General features: G+C 37.9%; 1 long non-coding RNA gene across 1 annotated transcript; it reads right to left on the bottom strand.

The window, feature by feature from the left end:
* Positions 1–2,904: 2,904 nt before the first annotated feature.
* Positions 2,905–8,796, bottom strand: LOC135157298 (uncharacterized). The gene is made up of 4 exons (XR_010296310.1): positions 8,759–8,796; positions 6,853–6,954; positions 6,317–6,436; positions 2,905–5,892 (listed from the first exon to the last, which is right to left on the bottom strand). It is a non-coding gene; the product is annotated as an uncharacterized LOC135157298 (long non-coding RNA).
* Positions 8,797–18,219: the final 9,423 nt, after the last annotated feature.

The following is an 18,219-nucleotide window of genomic DNA, read 5'->3' on the forward strand; positions in this document are numbered from 1 at the left end:
TTACCGATGATCCTCCTACAAGTAAAATCATTTTCTTAAAAAAAAAAGATTTCATGTTTTTTTTTCATAATCCTGAAAACACGAACAAGATATTAAGGTATAATCATGCAACTCATAATTGATGCTAGTGCAAAGCGCGAATAAAAAAAATAAAAAAAAATCAAATTTAGACCTTCGTATGGTACACTCTCTAATCATAATTTGGCATGAGGATGAAGTTCTTCCTAAATGAATTTTGAGAGAGCAAAGCTCATTAAAAATGCAATACGATTTCGACCTATAGAGATGGGGCATTCTAATAACATTTAATGCAAAAAACATTGGGATATTCCTAAATATAGAGCTGGATTTTTTTAAATATTCTGATCTGGAAAAGGGACAATTTAAGGCCTATTAATACAGGAATTTGTTAAATGGATATGCATCCAATAAATCATATAGGCCAAATGAGAGCGCGAAATTTTGTTATATTTAGGTCTCAAAACAGGACAATTTAGGAATAGGCCCTTATTATAGGCAGGATCGATGCATGGATTAAATTATTTATAATGCAGCGCGAATCAAAAATTGATAAAATGTCACGAAAAGAGGATTTTAATTAGTTTGTTAGAACTCATACATATATAAAATACATTTATCACTAAACTAAATGTGAGCACGTATAGTGCGAGCTGAAAAAATAATTGAATATTCAGATATTCGGCTTTAAACAGGCTATTTTACGGATCACTTTTTAAAATCAATTTGAAAACAAACAAACTTGGTGCCCGTCGCTCGAATATGTTTTGTATATTGACTTCAAAACTAGATATTTTAAGGCAAAGTCTCTTCGGCAAGGTAACATATTAAACAGGAATTTGAGTGCAAAGTGCAAGCGAAAATTATATAATGACTTGCCAAACTTGTAATTTAAGTCTTCTCCCCATATTTTATACACTTGTCTTCCTCCTCTTAATTTACCTCTTCTTTTTTTCTCCTTTCATTTCCCCCTTTTTCCGGCTTTGCGCCGCTTATGAGGGGGGGGGGGGGGGGGGGGGGGGTCGGGTCGCCCCTGGATCCGATAGGAGCGGGGTTACTATAGGGAATATGGCTAGAATCATGACTCAGGGGAGGGGGATGGCGGCCTTTTTAGCTGACCCACAGTGATTGGCAGTGCATATAAAAAAGAAGAAAACAAATGCCAAAAGCTCTTATAACTGGACTCCTACCAAACAAAACAAAAAAATCAGACAATACATGGGCGGAAATCCCAGGGGGATAGGGGGACGTGTCCCCCGGATAGTAGGGGAGACACTATATCAACTGTCCTCCCTATGCTATTTTCGGTCTTTTATGATGGAAAGAAAGAAATTGAAATAAAACATGTATTTTGGACGAGATGACCTTACATTTGTGGTGATACCCTTTTTTTTCTTCTTGTCAAATTTTCCAGCCCCTGGTTTCCCTATACCTTTGGAGACAGATTTCCGCGCTTGAGACAATAGAAAGTTTGAACAAACATGATTTTTTTTTAAAGCTGTGAAAATTGGTCATCATTGTATATTATGGGGACTTCAAATTGCCGCATTGGTGAAGTCATAGTAATGCAAGGACTATTCCCTTTAATGAAAATAATATCAGGGATATGCAATATCCCTGATAATATATAAGCCCTCTGATTTTTTTTCAAAAGTTTTGCTTCAAATAATAATTTTTTTTTCATGACGACATAAAACAATATACCTTGGTTATTTTGATTACTGCCGCAGGTTCATATGCTAGTATAGGGAATATGTATGCCTACTTAGCCTTTGGAACACATAAATATACCTGAAATGGCCTATCAGGGGAAAGTGTCCCTATCCCGGGTCATATATCACCACTTGTCAATACCCCGAAATATTACAATGTGAAAACTCTTAAGTCATAGCTAGAGACCTCAGTTTTATTTTCAAGGACACCCCAACAAAAAGTTGATTTGAAAAGAGGAAAATCAAATAAGCAACACTGAAAATTTCATCAAAAAATTAGTAATGACATTTTTAAGTTTAGCTTAATACTCCTCCCTACTCCTATGGTCGATACGGTAAATGCATGACTGTGACGTCACCCACTCCCCATTTCTTATGTATTTTACCAGGGAGTTGAGTATGAACTATTTGAAATATTAAATGTTCTATTTTTTTCTCCCAATTGTCTAGTTCAAATAAAGTTTTATTCCTCCTGAAAATTTTGAATGACTTTTGTGTTAAAATTTTATGGTTCAGTCTATAGTTTGTCAAAGTCGTGTCAATAAATTGAAATATTGTATAATTCCAACAACAAAATAAATAATGAGTGGGGGCCCGACATCACAGACTGTGATGCGCACTGTTTTGTGAAAACTGAGCCAAACTTTGAAATGTCACAATTTTTAAAATTAAATTTTACATTTGATTTTGATGAAGTTCATTGTGTATTGATTCAAATCAACGTTTTCTTGTATGGATTTGACCTTTAAAACAGCATATGACTTTCTTACCGCTTGCCCTATTTCTTTCAGGGGGGGGGGTCTTCTTTTTGTTTGGCGACCAATCAATTTGACTATTTTCGCCATCATTAATTTTTTTTTTCCAATTTAAAAAAAAAGAAAAAAATCAAACTCGATCTCATATTTATCTCCTTTGACTTTCTCACCCAACATTTTATGACCAAGGTTGGATTCAAACTTTCGACTGAGCATATTCCAACTCCCTCCTATAGGCAAAAGCTAGATACACAGAGGGCAAAAGCATCTGGGTTTTTTCATGTCTGGGTCCCATATCAGCCTCTCGCTCGGCCCGGCCCGTCCATCATCCATCGGACGCCCCTCGGACGCATATAAAAAAGAAGTTTTCGCCCTTAACATCTCCGCCTGATATAAGACTAATCAAGAGCCTCGAGACGTGACGGAACGAAGTCGAAGGGCCAAGCAAAGGGGGAACGAAAGACCACGAAAGAGAGGTTGGTAATTAGCTTTTTCCTAGTTTTCGTTGTTTTAAAAGTGTAGGCGGTAGGCCTATATGAAATAATGTAAGTTTGAATACCACGTAAAAATGAGAAGAAATATTATTGTCATGCGAAGCCGAAGGCATTTCCAAGGACAAGCACCGGGGACCGTATGGCAGTGTATCTAGTGCCGGACACCTTATTTCAAATTTCAGTGCTTTTTAAAAATGACAACTAACGTTAGGCGTATGGTGAGACTACCACATATCGACCACCTCTTTTGAAACCAAGCCCCCGAAGCTACCGCCATTTTGTTTAATCCATTAGAAGCTAAAATAAGCCCTCATTAATATTAATTTCGTACGATGCTCCCTCGTCAACTGTGGTTTTGTACGTGTATTAGACAATACGCACATCAGATATCAGCGCAATGACAAAGCCAAAGGTCAACTTGGCAAATTCATGAATGTATTCATTTTGTTACGCGCTCGTGACGCGAAGGATTCAGCGAATCAAGCAAGCGCAAATCTGAGACGATACGTTGCGCTCTATAAAGTATCGATATCACAAGCGATATCACTTCAAAACAAAGCATTGTTTGTATTGCGTCTTATAGGCCTATGCTAATTCTAAAAATGGAAGATGAAAAGAGTAGGCCTAGATCAAATCGTGATTAGGTACGACAATACACCAGACGGTGGACTGTACTGTTTCCAGAAGAAGAAGAAGAAGAGGTCTCCAGCGCTTTTGCCATCCCCAAATTGTCACATGTTAAGATATACAGGAATCTTAGTTTTTAACAAATGTAAAGAATCAATATTAATTAATCAATATTAGGGGGGCCTACATTATACAAGCTCTGCTTTTCAGTTGGCACTCCCTCCCTTTCAATTATTTATATTTCGATTTGATAATTGTCTATTGTAATTTTATAATGTTGTCAATTTTTGTATGTACTTCAACTTAGGTGTGATTATATGTTACTTTGTCAATTGTATCATAATTGTAAATATGAAATTGAAAGTAGAAAATAAAATAATTGAATTGAATCTAGACTCTAAGTAGCCGGCAGAGGCCGCCGAACGGATCAAAGGGGGCTGTTGCACTGACCCAAAAGTCTTGTTTTCTTATTTTTTTCTAGGGGGGGGGGGGCGGGGGCAGAACATGGTTATTACAATTTGATGGTAATTTTCAATGGTCGAGTATGGTTACTGAAAAAAATAACTGTCACCACTAAAAGAGTACATTTCTTGTTTCAAATTTCGAGAAGCAAAAAAAAAAATCTTTTGTTCAAGGTATAATACGTAAGGGGCCGGGCCCCTCATGGATCCCCGTGCCTGTTTTCTTCATTCGTTTCATAATGAATTACAGCTATTTAAACATCGCTGTTATTGTGATTACCGTGGTAACCTAGATTATGATTGGTTATAGCAGTTACCATCGTAGTAAACTACGATGGTAACGGCTATAACCAATCATAATTACCATACTTGTAACTCATGATGAAACGGGCCCCAGTTTATCATGTTTAATACGTTTCCTGTCCCCTTTATTCTCCAGCATTTCTTGCTCTGTTTTTCCATTTAATAATTTTCCCACTCACGTTCTTTTGGTGCCGCCTTTCTCCTACATATATTTCCTTCTTCTTTTCCCACTTGTTATCTGTCTCCCGATTTCCATAAATCTCGTCTTATTTCTCTTCCACCCCTTTGTTCCTATTTCCCACCATTCGTGCTCTCTTACCCCCCTCTCTAAATTACCTCTTCATATGTGCCCCTCCATTTCTTTCTCATCTCTTTTCAACCCCCTTCCCATCACTCTTTCTCTCCATCTCATTTTGAATTTTGCCAATTCCAAATCCCTTTCATTTTAGCTCTGTACAAATACCATATGAATACAAATGAAAGACATGAAGGCATTTTCTGGTTAGTTGTGAATTTTATTAATAGCCAGAAAAAAATATCACATTATCAGAGGATTTAGCCTTACTTTTTTTCTTAAGCGTATGTTAATACTTTGAATCGAACGAAAATGTTTTTTGTATGCAGGGGCAGCGATCCTGGGGGGCACAGTACTTTTTGAAGCACTGAAAAGTGCCTTTAATTTTATGTCAGAAAAATGCCCCCTCACGAACGTGTACTGTGTCCCTTTCACCTGACGAGAACCTGTTTTAGGTGTTACCAAGTGCTCTTCCTTGTATGCAAATTTTTACCAAAAAATGCCCCCCCCCCCCTGAACGTGTTCTGTGCCCTTTCATCTGAGGGCCCGTTTTATGTGTTAAAAAGTGCCCCCTCGCCTTCTTGTAAGTGCCCTTTCTCGAATAACTGCCCCCTTTTACCCAAGAAAAGTGCTCCTAAAGAACTTGTTCTGTGCCCCTTTCACCTGAGAAGGACCCGTTTTATGGTCACCATGACGAGTGCCCTTTGAAACAAGAAAACAATAAGGAAATCCTTTGTGCATTAAGTTTAATAATTCATGTGAGTGGGGGTAGATAAGCAGTTTCGTACACTACAGATGGAGGGGGGGGGGCTTGAAGGACTCTTGCCCCCCCCCCCCAAAAAAAAGGGTGAAATATATCATTCTGAATATTTTGTCGAAATCTATCACAAAATTGGATTTTCTTTTTAAAAATGTCAAAATTTTGCTCTCTCGCAACTTCTTAAAAATTTGACATAATACAGCATTTTCCCTGTGCCCCCCCCCCAATTTCAACTTCACTTCGCCGCTCCTATTTGACTGTTTATAGCGTCTCTTTTTGCAACCAGTTTTAATGAAAATCAACAGGAAATTTCATACTTCATGAATTTGGGGTTGTGATAATAATTAAAATTAAAAAAAATTGGACTTGAAAAAAAGAACCTTTTCCATCTTTATCAAGTGCTTCCTAAGCTAAGTCACTCTTCAATTTGTTGGATTTCTTGAATGAAAACATCTGTTACACCAGTCCTGCAGATTGAAAAAATAGAGAAAGAAAATCAATGAATTTAAATTAAAATTGTCATGATTTGTAAAACATAAATGTTTTAAGAAAAGTAAGACTATACATACCGGTATATATATTTCTTCATCACATAACATAGGAAATCGTACTTCTACTAATTATAAACTTGTACTTCTACAAAGCATATCACTTAAACCTGTTCTATGCAGTTTACATACCACTCTCCATTATAACTACAACATGTACTCTATATATAAAAAAATGTCAGAGATTTCTCTCTGAACAGAATATTTTGATCTGCGAATAAAAACGACACCTAACTATAATCTAAAAACAGAATTGAAATGGTTTTTTCAAAGGCAGGTCTATTTGTTGCCAAAAAAAATTGTGAAAACCCCCCATTATTAAAATAATCACTAATTAACTCACTCATATAACTGCTGTAGGTTGTATTTCTCTTTGTGGTCCTATCACTGTTCTATTAGGCCTACTTCACCAATTGTTTATCATCATCAATCACCTCCATGGAAATTGTAGAGCTGCATCATCCTATTGGACAAAATGTAAAATAATAAGATTAAAAAAAAATTGTAAATCTACAAATATGAAATATGAATATCACACTAAAGAATGAATAAAATGAATTTTATAAAATATAAAACATGAAAAATAAATATTGCTTTGTTTATAAACAAATAGGAAATAAAAAGGCCATTTAGATAATAGTAGATCAAGGACATGACCTTATTTTATAAATTTGCCCAAGGTACAAAACTTTTGGCATTGGTTCTATTTTAGACTCGAGAGAGTCGAGAGCCTGTATATATAAGAAGTGTATATTCAATATAGATCCTACCTCTTAGCAGTGGCTCAGGTTATTTTTATTTAATGTAAACATGGTTAACATTCATTTCAATGCATGTAATGTATCTGTAATTTTGTATAGGTTAGTTTAACTTTTATACCTGGATGAGAATCTGCAAAATGATGCATGCACTTATGGTCATCATGTTTAACCATAGGTACCGGGTAGACCTCTACTGTTTTTCTTGTTCTTCAAACTCAACCTGTTTGTGAAAGAAAAGAGAGAACAATAAGTGTCAAGTGATCTCTTTCATGGCCGTATGTACACTGTAAAAAAACCCCTGATTTTACAGAAAAAAACAAGATTTTGCAGAAAGCAATAACAGAATCATTCTGTAAATTCATAAAACAGGAATTTTTCTACAGAACAGGTCTGTTTAAAAAGGGGAAAATGGTGTTTTATTTAAGGAAATTTGTAAGGTTCCATACACCAAATACCAATTTCCTGTAATTTTACATGATATAATGTAAGATTATGCAATCTGGTAAAATTACAGGTGTTCTCGAGACCCTGCTGCAGGAACTTCTTTTATTTTAAGGATAAATTTTTCTAATAGTGTAGGGGGAGGGGTTTGGGTGGGAGCTGAAATGTGAAAACCTTCATAAAAAAAGAATTGCATGAAATCCTTCAATTTTACTTTAGAAAATGCAAAAAAAAACAGCCCTAGACAATATTGGTTGCTTCGGGCCCTCGCTTTTAGAATTTCAAATTTCTCTAAATCTTTTCACATGTCTGCCCCCCCCAAAAAAAAAAAAAAAATCTGCATCTTTTTATTCTGAATCTTAATTCATTTGATTTTAACAACATAATTTCATAATCTCATGCACTAGGTCTAGATGACTAGATCTATTTGTAAGAAAGTATAGATCTAGTCCAACCAGAATCAGTGCTGCGTGACAGCATTCATGTATCTAAATAAGATCTAGATCTATACTATCGATAGACTCTTGATCTATCTAGACCTAGAATGTAAAGCTAACCCAGCTAACCCTTCGGTGACTTTACCTAGATGTATATCGATTTAGAAATTTTTGATGTCTAAACTTTTATTCCTGGCTAAACCTTCATTGCCATTATTGACCGAGAGTAGATCTAGTCCTTGGTCCACTGACAGTCATACTCGTACATGTAAATGTAGTCGTTTAGGCCCAGACCTACATCTAGGCCTAAAATTATAGACCTAGATACTAAGCCCTGGGGGTACGTGTCGAGGGTTGGGAAAGTGTAAGTTAGATGACTAGATTTAAATTAGGTAGGCCTAACTTAGATCTACGTACAAGCATCGATGGATAGAAGTAAAGTAACATAAACTGATAAAGTAAAATTAAGAAGCAAGACTAGGCTCTGTTAACCATGTTAGAAATTAGATCTTGATCTATTGATAATAAGAGTAAGACAAACATGCAGAGCAGCATGTTATTTCTAATACCGAGTCTAACTATATAAATAACAATAAGAATTAAAATGGGTGGGGGGCTAAATGCAGAAGCCTGAAGTTATGCAAAATAAATTTGATATCTGATTCTGAAACTGACGAGAATCTAGTGAGGATTGACACAATGATGACAGCCATATTTTCTTCCACACTCTGCTTCACAGTTTATTCCTGACTGAGTCTCGATCTACTGAAGATAGATGCAGATCTCCCTCTAGATCTAACGTTATACAGTGTACAAAAAGAAGTTTCATATTCTTCTTGTTTTAATCAATCGTGGGCTCCCGGCCCGATTTTCTCTCGATGCCCAGCCGGCTAGGAGCCCGTACAAAATACATGTGGTTGACACAGCGGCATAACCACTGAAAAGCAACATACAGGCTGCACTGGGCCGGGCGACGATGACAATCTAACTTCAATTTCAAAGACCAAATTCTGCTTTTCTTTAACAGAAGAATGATAGCAAACTCTCTAATTAGTTAAAGAAATAACCCAAGATCACAATATACAGTGTGAAATGTGTAAATAGTCCACTGAATTAATGTGGTTATATCAATTTATACGTACTCACCGGAGTGTTCGTAGGTCCATTTTTGTGTGGAAAGAAAAGTTTCAGAATGAATAAATTAGATGACGTAATGAGGTCAAATGAATAATTAATTCTGTAACACGATACCACTAGTATCGATGACAAATAATCGGGGAAATCGCGTATTAATGACGCTCTTAGCCAATGAAAAGGCCGGATTATGAATATCTTCATGCTCAAAGTTCTCGCCAGGTTTACTCTGACGCTTGGCGGCGCGAAGCGACGCAAGCCGCGCAGCGGCCTCGGTGCGTGCGAAGCACGCACGGGGGGAGGGTTCGGGAGGGGGGTGTCCCCCCTCCCGCGCAAAGCGCGATAGCTATCGAAAATATCAATATCGACGAGCTTAGATTGCTGCTAAATGCACCACATTTTATGTCTATTTAATGCTTCTCCGGCCACACAGCCGTAACGCTTGCGCGAATTGCAATTGAAGCAGAAAGGCAATTACTGATAACTTAAAAATTGAAATTAATCTCATTTTATACTTACAGTTATAGATTATTTACATCGATAAATTAACTCCATACTTTCCAATGTTCAGATCGATATCGCTACATCCTGTGAATGCGTGTTGTTTCTTATGACAATGCCCGACTTCATCTACGGACCGCATGCGTAGCCCTTTGAGCTTGCGCTGCGTCACGCCCTTACTAAATCCATAGATTGTTCCGACTTTATACCTCGGTCACATGTCTACGGCGGCCGTACGGCGAGTCGAAAACAGCCGTTTTAACATTTTTTGTACCAGCTGAATATAGGTGGTTTGAATAAAAATTAATAAAACGGCTGTTTTCGACTCGACTCGCTGTAGAGCAAATGTGACCGAGGTATTATTTGGAAGCCTCGGAAGTTTTCTTCCGAGGCTTCCAAATAATGGGCATCGGTATTCATGAGACGGGGTCCCCAACTTATATAATTTGCATGGTTTTTTGTTTGGTTTATTCGAAACTCACTGAAACTATAACTCTCATAAGACTTCTGTTGATGATGTTTATACTAATAATTTCCAATCGAGATTCTTTTATCACTGTCAGTTATTGCTGTGTTCATTTGTATTGTTCGTTACTCACCTATAAAATAATGAATGTGCTGTGCTTCATCACGAGCGTGAGAAATATTTTTAGTCATTCATAATACTCTAATATTACAAATTTGTTGTTCTTAACTGCGATTTAAAATGTTTTGAAAGTATAGGTTAATTGACAGGAAATAAGATTTCTATTTTTACATAATACATTATATGTAGGCCTACAAATACAGCGTGTGTGAAGGAGAGGAAGAGGGGTGGGGTTGTAGGATGGTCGAAGGGAGACAGCGATAGGGGAGGGGTCGTGGCGTGGACAATGACAATGGGATGTTGAGATCGTGTGTGTGGGATTGGTGAAGAAGTCAATATTCAAAGCGAATACATTTTTATAGACGTGTCTATACTTCTACCGATGATGACGGCCGATTAATCTTTCTTTACATGTATCTTTTGGTGAATTTAAAAAATATTTTCTTCAACCATGAGTGGGATGATCGAGGTACGTGATTCAATAAATTGCATCACAATATCACTATAGGTGTAGTTGAAAATCACGAACAGTTTATTAAAAATGAATAAAAGAGAAAGATCTTCTTAATTTTATAGCCCCCATCCAGCGTAAACACCATGAAGAGTTTTTGTGGTCACGAAATCAGCTGATTCGCACTCAAACAACAGGTTAACAGGTCACACATGTGGGACACATTCCAAGGGCGGGAATTCGGGGAAACCCGTTTTCAAGCACAATGATTGGCTCAACCCAGAAAGTGAATACTAATTAGATCACGTGCCATCGGCTTTAGGGCGTCTCGTTCACATTCCAACTCATTTCATAAATATCATCCACTCGCAGTATAATTAGGCTAACGACGTTGTCAAGATATAACTCATATATTAAAAGCACAATTCCGATATAAAACATAAAGACATAAGTGAACTTGAAAAATTCATCCAACGATATTCAAATTATACTAGCAACTCATTGTGGGCGTGAAAAAACGATATACATATCCGATATCCTCTAAAACGTTCACACATATCAACTTCAATAATTCGTACTTGAAACGAATATCTGTGAAAGAATTGCCAATTCCACTTTGTTGAATGTGTACTTCTATCGAAATCTATCGAATCACGTACCCCTCCCGACCCAAGGTGGATTTTCCAATCGCCATAAAGATTATGAAGCCACAATCACAGTAGACACATCCATAAATGAATATCAATTTCATTCGCTATGAACAATCCCTCCCCACAAAGTCACAAACATCCCATCATTTTCATCTACATTGCCCACGGCCACCCCCCATTATTCTCTATTTTTCCTTTACACAAATTAATTTCAAATTATATTTTATTTTAAATCGTAGTTAAGCAATTGTACAACAAATTCATAAAGCATTCACTGTGATGACTAAAAACATTTCTCAGGCCCGTGACAGGTGCGCTCATTATTTAATTGGCAGGCAAAGAGTATATAATAAAGAACAATACAAATGAAAATACACTGTACGTATAACTCACATTCAAAAATGAGTCGTAATGATAAAAAATGTGAATAATATTAATAAATATTATTAATTATGAAAATTTTAACAGATTGAATGAATATATGAAAAAAATCCAATTAAATTAGTTTTGGATCCCATCTAATTTTGGAAGACTATCGCGGATCCCCGGATCAAGGATTTTGATGCCATGTGCGATTTGTATTATGAATGTGACCGTTGTGAGCGCAAGTGCAGTGGCACAGAACTTGGTAGACACGCCGTCGCGAAATTAATCAACAGTTTCAAAAGATCGATGTAGAGATCAAGACTTTGGAAATAACGGCGTAAAATCGGAATTTAAATGTGAATAAATCATTTTGATGTAAGTAAATGAGTTGGACATTATATCAATCCATTCCATTGGCTTTGTCATTATTAATGTGATCTTTGAATAGTTTTCTCAATTCGCTCCACGGCAGTGTCATCAGAAATGCATTCAATGAATTCATGTAGATGTAGCTATAAAGGCTGGGGCCTGGGACGAGATAAAACTATATTTCGATCGAATTTTGATAGTAATTTTGACACACTTTATTTTTGACATAATAAGTGACAATATCAACTGAAATTCGTAATAATCTAAATTACATTGCCCAGGCCAGTAACCCACGATACCCCTCTCCCCTCACTTGTTTTTGAGCGTATTTACTACGATTTTAAAGACGTAAATAATGTGAGCAATGCGATACGCAAATGCGAAGTAAACATCTTCGCGCTTCCCACAAAAGAGATTGGGCCTCGAGTCGAGGTCGTATCGTGTATAGCGCACTAGTAGTAGTGAGTGAGTCAAAGAAATCCCGGGAAGAAATCGTGGACGAAATAATCGACAAGTTTATTTTAGGATCTGAAAAGCAGATTATTTTTTAAATATATTATTCAGTTTTTGTGTAGATCTAGGCCTGCTTTACAGTTGTCGGGGAAGTTCACGGTTGGCGGATTTGCCCTGAAAATTTTCAGGGTTGGCGGCGCCCGCCAACCGTGACGCGTGGTAGCGAGAATGTTGTTCATGCTCATGAATGTCAATGAGGGCTTATTTTTGTCTTCAAATGATCGCGGTAGGCGGAGCCTAATCTCATTTGTTTTGTGCTGAACGCGCACGCAGCTTTCGGTCTAGTAATATATTATAAGGTCTTTGTTTGAAACCGACCACCTTGCGCGCGTTAAAACTATTGCGTATTACAAACGATACGCGCGGGAGAGTAGGCGCAGTGTCCATAAAAACGGTAAGAATCGATTTTACGAGAAAAAAGAAGCAACAAAAAGTAAAAAGTTAGTAGAATTAATCAAAATTGTATTGACCAAACCCAAAACCCGCTGAAAAAACCAAGAAATCCGATAGGAAACGGCTTTAGAACAAATATCCGTCGTCAATCGTCGAATCATGCGCCGGAGCTCGCAGTGGAAGTAGTGAAGCGATCATTTAGCATGTTGACGTCATAGAACTGATTTGAAAGAGTAAAAATATTTCGCCACCGCGACAAGAATCGGCCGTAAACTTAGTGTACCGCGGGTGGTCGGTTTCAAAAGACGGGTGCAAATGAGCAAATGGAAAATCGTCGCATTCGTTGATCGTCGATATATAAGCGGATTGAATCGGAGTCGCCGAGCGAAACATGGGATTCTGATCTGCTCAATTTTTTGCACAAATGAGACGAAAACTGGGTAAAATTGATGAATATTTTCGCAGATACGATGCTTAGAAGATTAGGTGGTCGATAAGGGGTAGTTCCAACCATACTAGTAACTTTAGAGGAAATACAATCAAGAAAAATTCACTAGGCCTATTGCTATTCCAAATATTATGAAAATTATGAATATGATAAAATTATTTTATATTTACCAACCATTTTCTTTGCAACGCACTTGCCGCATATACCCCTCCACGAAAAACAATTATTTTTGTGCGCGACAAATTACATCATGATTCCGGACGCGCGCCGGACGGGTAAAGATATCCTTGATTATGATGATGTAAGAGCAAATTTGTGTGATTTTTTTCTTCTTATATCATATCATGAGTAAATTCTAAGTATTATTTGCTTTTTTTATATCGAATCTGAGCAGATGTTGGTAATAAATTCGTGTTTGATAACTTATTTTATTTTGTCTTGTTAGCTGCATGGCATGTTCCATGACTTTCCAATAATAATATGCTCGCGTTCGTATCGTGACGCTCATCAAGTTCTATCGATGCGCTGCTGATCGACGGCTCTACTCACGGTAAACCTCGCGCACGGGTACCTTGAGAACTAGTCATCGACGATCACCCACAAAAGGCACAATACACCACACCTCATCATTCGATCGAAGGAGTGGATGAGATTGAAATTCTGCAAATCAGGCCCATATTTCCGTTAAAAAATATATCAATAGTTAATACAAAACTATGTTATATGATATTTTAAGCATTTTCTGTCATTTTTAGAGATAATTAGGTAACAGTTGGATTTTTCGCCTTGTTTTTGCAATCTTGTTCTATGTATTGCTCTGTGAAATTGAATTGCGGAAGTCTTACGGCACATTTGTTTTAGAACGCAGTAATATGCGCGTCCGGAATTATAATAGTGTCCGGTAATACAATACGTGACTATACCTCAGGCGAAGTTCGTGCAGGCTCCACTCCACTTCACTACCGCTACCATTACTAACAAGTACCATGGTCCGCTACACTACCATGAGTGTAGTGTTACGGTAGTGAAATGGAGTGGAGCCTGCACGAACATCGCTCGAGGTATGGGGACCGGGACGTCGCCACAAACATTTCGGTTCGGGCTGCCGCAGTGACATGGCCTGGGCATGCATGGCACACGCACGTACCATGCACGTTACACGCCCGGGGGGGGGGGGGGGGGGGGGGTCACTCTCCACATGGACTGCTACCCACCCGTGTCCGACAACCTCAGAAATGCACCCTAAACGGCGTAACCCATGGGCTTGGCATGAGAAAAGCCACCCTAACTTAAGGCTAAGTGGCGTTAACAGGGAAAATCCCCTAATCCGATACCCTAACTAAGTGGCGTAAACATATCGAAATCGATTAATTTGATACCATACTGATTATCCAACAGGTATAAATTCCCGGCATTTTTAAAAAGTTATTGCAAGTAAAGCCAGCATAATTTACTCTCAATCACACCTCTCTCTTAGCCACTTTGAATAGCCACTTTTTAGCCTAAATTAATGAATGCAAGTGAAAAATGTTGCTTGCCTTGACTGATGCATCACTTACCATTTGTTTACCAATTTTGAAAAAAAGTTAAAACAAAAATGTTTAAAACTCTAAACAGACGGCCACCACCATTCTGTCTAGTAGAGCCGAGTATGAAGAAAGGGAAGGGCGAAGAGAAAAACGATTATTTTCAGGGCGGGTTCTACAACATAAAACAGGGCCTGTTAAATCATGGACGTAGTACGTCCATGATTAGTTACGGGGTTAAATAGAAGCCTAGTATAGTAAACCATAAAACAAAGATAACGTTGATAGGACCATGAGGACACGCAGTATTGAGATGAAAGTAGGTGCAATGCAACGAAATTCAACACTTGTCTACTCTTCGTTTGTCTAGATTGAACTTGCGAGGTCAAAAGGTGAGCTGAGAAACCTGTAAGTACGTACGTGTAGTCTACATCGTGTAGACCGTGATAGTGTGAATGTGACCAACGCATCAAGTTGCAAATTTCGAACAAACAGAGTAGAGGCGTCATGAGCCAAAAAAATGAGGGGGCAGACATGACGTCTGGGACAAGATTTCTTGGAAACTCTTATTTTTGCAGCAAAGAAAGCCAAGGAGCTTGCATCGAGATATGGAAAAATGAGAAGTTGAGTATTGCGAGGTGCTACGGTCTTTGGTAGAACCGCTCTACGTATGCAGAGTTGTGATTTTCAGGGCCGACTCCCGGGGCCAACCAGCATGTAAGAGTTTTACAACAGAACTTTACAAGACACGCCATGGGACAAAGTGCAACAACGTATGTGAGAGAAGACTAAGCAAACTTGAAAGCAACGACCAAGGGGATTGTGTACTAGTGATTTACGTCTGCTTTGAAATGTGTACATTTCCAGAGAAGAACACACTCTCATACGACCAGTCCATGGGTCGCCGAGTTTTTATGCAGTACATGCAGTATGGGAGGGAAGGGGGTTGCCTATAATCATGGCCCTACACTGTAAAAAATGAAGTGCTAATTTAGCACTCCCAGTGCTTGTATAGTGACTGCACTACCAGTGTTGATTTACTAGTTCAAATTTGAACTTCATTTTTTACAGTGTATTATTAAAGTCCATGCTATAGTCAAACCATTAGCATGATCAGTGGATGGATGACTGAAAGAATGGATGAATAGTCATATCTGAATGGATCATCCAATTGATGTATTATCCCAAGAATGGATGGCCAAAGACAAATGGATACCAATGATGAAGTAATAGATAGGGGCACCCCACGGGAGACCAACTGTTGCTACCCCTTAATAGACAATAAACAAGTTTAAAAAATTGATGGAAAGATAAACTTGTAGTGACTTGACTATATCTTTTTATATATCTACATCTATATATTCTTTCCTTGTATATGTTTTCATTTATATTTCAATATTCTGTACATGTATATAAATTCTTTCTTTTATTTCCAATTTCATGTCTATATTCTAACTTGTTTATGCCATGTGCAATGTACTACTATACTGTACTAGCACAGAACAAGGCAACTCATTTCCTGCCCAAATCTACTTGGCAAACACATTCTTATATTGAGAAACAACCTTTCTTTTGTTCCTAGACTTGGACTTGGAGCAAACATCCTTTCATTGTTCCTTGTTTATTGCAATGAACTTGCAGGTATACAACATCACTACAGAGATGCTTGCATGTTTGCTTTTCTCACAGCCTACCTCTCTCTTCTTTGTTCTTTTCAACTGTGTTTTGCCACCCTTTTTGGTGCTTATTTCTTTGTCTCGTCTTTTCTGATGTTGGTAAAAACAACTTGTTTTCTACACCACATCATCACTCTACTCTCTGCCTTCGTCCTGACCACTCATGCTGACCATCTCATCCAGCTGCTAGTGAGGATCCACTCAAATCTTGTGGAAGATCAATTTATACCTATTTCTCTACATTTTCCATTCTTCTTACCGTCACTTCCACTTGGAAAAGGTACGTGGAATATACCACCCGACGCCAGCATGACCAGTATGGGACTAGATAATCCCGTCCGACACACTAGGGATCAGCCCCGTCTGCGCACGCTAAAATTTATCAATCTGCGGCTCGCGTGCTAAGAATGAACTTGATTTTTTCTCTTCATTACAAAACTCATCATGAAAAATGTTATATAATATGGATTACTACACTTCTAAAATGTATTGTTATGTATCATTTACACAACAATATGAGATGATAACCCTCCTTTGGGCGAACAGTTGGTATAGTAGTTCGAATCTAACGATTTTCTTTTAGAAATATAACAAAAAATAACCTGATTTTGAAGGCCTACTATTTCCTCATAAGGCCGAGAAACAGTAATCTATCAACGTAATCAGTTCGGGAAAATTCTAGTAAATGTAATAAGATGTTTTTTAAAACAATGAAAAATTATGAAGATATTGAAAATAAGGATTTTGAAATGCTATATAAAATTAATGCTATATTTTCATAAATTTTGGCACTTTGTATCACTCGTCAAAATGACTGATAATTCGTATTATAACCGACACTTGCCTTTAAATTCGGTATGAATTTGTACTCCGATAGTCAATGTAAATGCTAAACATTTCATAGCCTTACTAAATTTTAAGGATTCCATTAGTTTTTAGGATTTTAATATAGCAGACATTTTGGAGAGTGAGCAAGAGGATGCTCGTAAGCTACGCTAACAAGATTGCTAGGCGACCGGGATCCGCTGAGTTGATACATAGCCTATAGGCGGTTCACGTACGTGGGCATACATTGCGGCGTGGCAGCCGGCCCGACTGGCAAGAAGTGACGACGGCGCGGCCGCTGGGCTACTGCATAATTCATTGCCAAGAATGCCAAAGGCTAAAGCGGTAGGTAGACACGCTGAACTTTCTTCTTCTTCCTTTGGGGCCGATTGCGCGAAAGGGGCTTTCTAACTACCGTCTTTCGTGTCGCCCAGCTGTGTGATACTTGGTACTTGGTATGATGTTCCTCCGAAATACTCCAAGAAGAGTTTTAACTGGAGGTGTGCCGGAGAGTGTGGTCTAGTTTTTGTCTCACCTGCATAGCAGAGTGAGACTATAGGCGCCGCTTTTCCGACGGCGACGGCGACGGCGGCGGCGACGTCAACACCAAATCTTAACCTGAGGTTAAGTTTTTGAAATGACAGCATAACTTAGAAAGTATATGGACCTAGTTCATGAAACTTGGCCATAAGGTTAATCAAGTATTACTGAACATCCTGCCTGAGTTTCATGTCACATGACCGAGGTCAAAGGTCATTTAGGGTCAATGAACTTAGACCATGTTGGGGGAATCAACATCAAAATCTTAACCTAAGGTTAAGTTTTTGAAATGTCATCATAACTTAGAAAATATATGGACCTAGTTCATGAAACTTATACATAAGGTTAATCAAGTATCACTGAACATCCTGCATGAGTTTCACGTCACATGACCAAGGTCAAAGGTCATTTAGGGTCAATGAACTTTGGCCGAATTGGGGGTATCTGTTGAATTACCATCATAACTTTGAAAGGTTATGGATCTGATTCATGAAACTTGGACATAATAGTAATCAAGTATTACTGAACATCCTGTGCAAGTTTCAGGTCACATGATCAAGGTCAAAGGTCATTTAGGGTCAATGAACTTTGGCCAAATTGGGGTATTTGTTGAATTACAGCCATAAATT

The sequence above is a fragment of the Lytechinus pictus genome, chromosome 17, assembly GCF_037042905.1.
Source record: "Lytechinus pictus isolate F3 Inbred chromosome 17, Lp3.0, whole genome shotgun sequence".
In the NCBI taxonomy this organism is placed as follows: domain Eukaryota; kingdom Metazoa; phylum Echinodermata; class Echinoidea; order Temnopleuroida; family Toxopneustidae; genus Lytechinus; species Lytechinus pictus.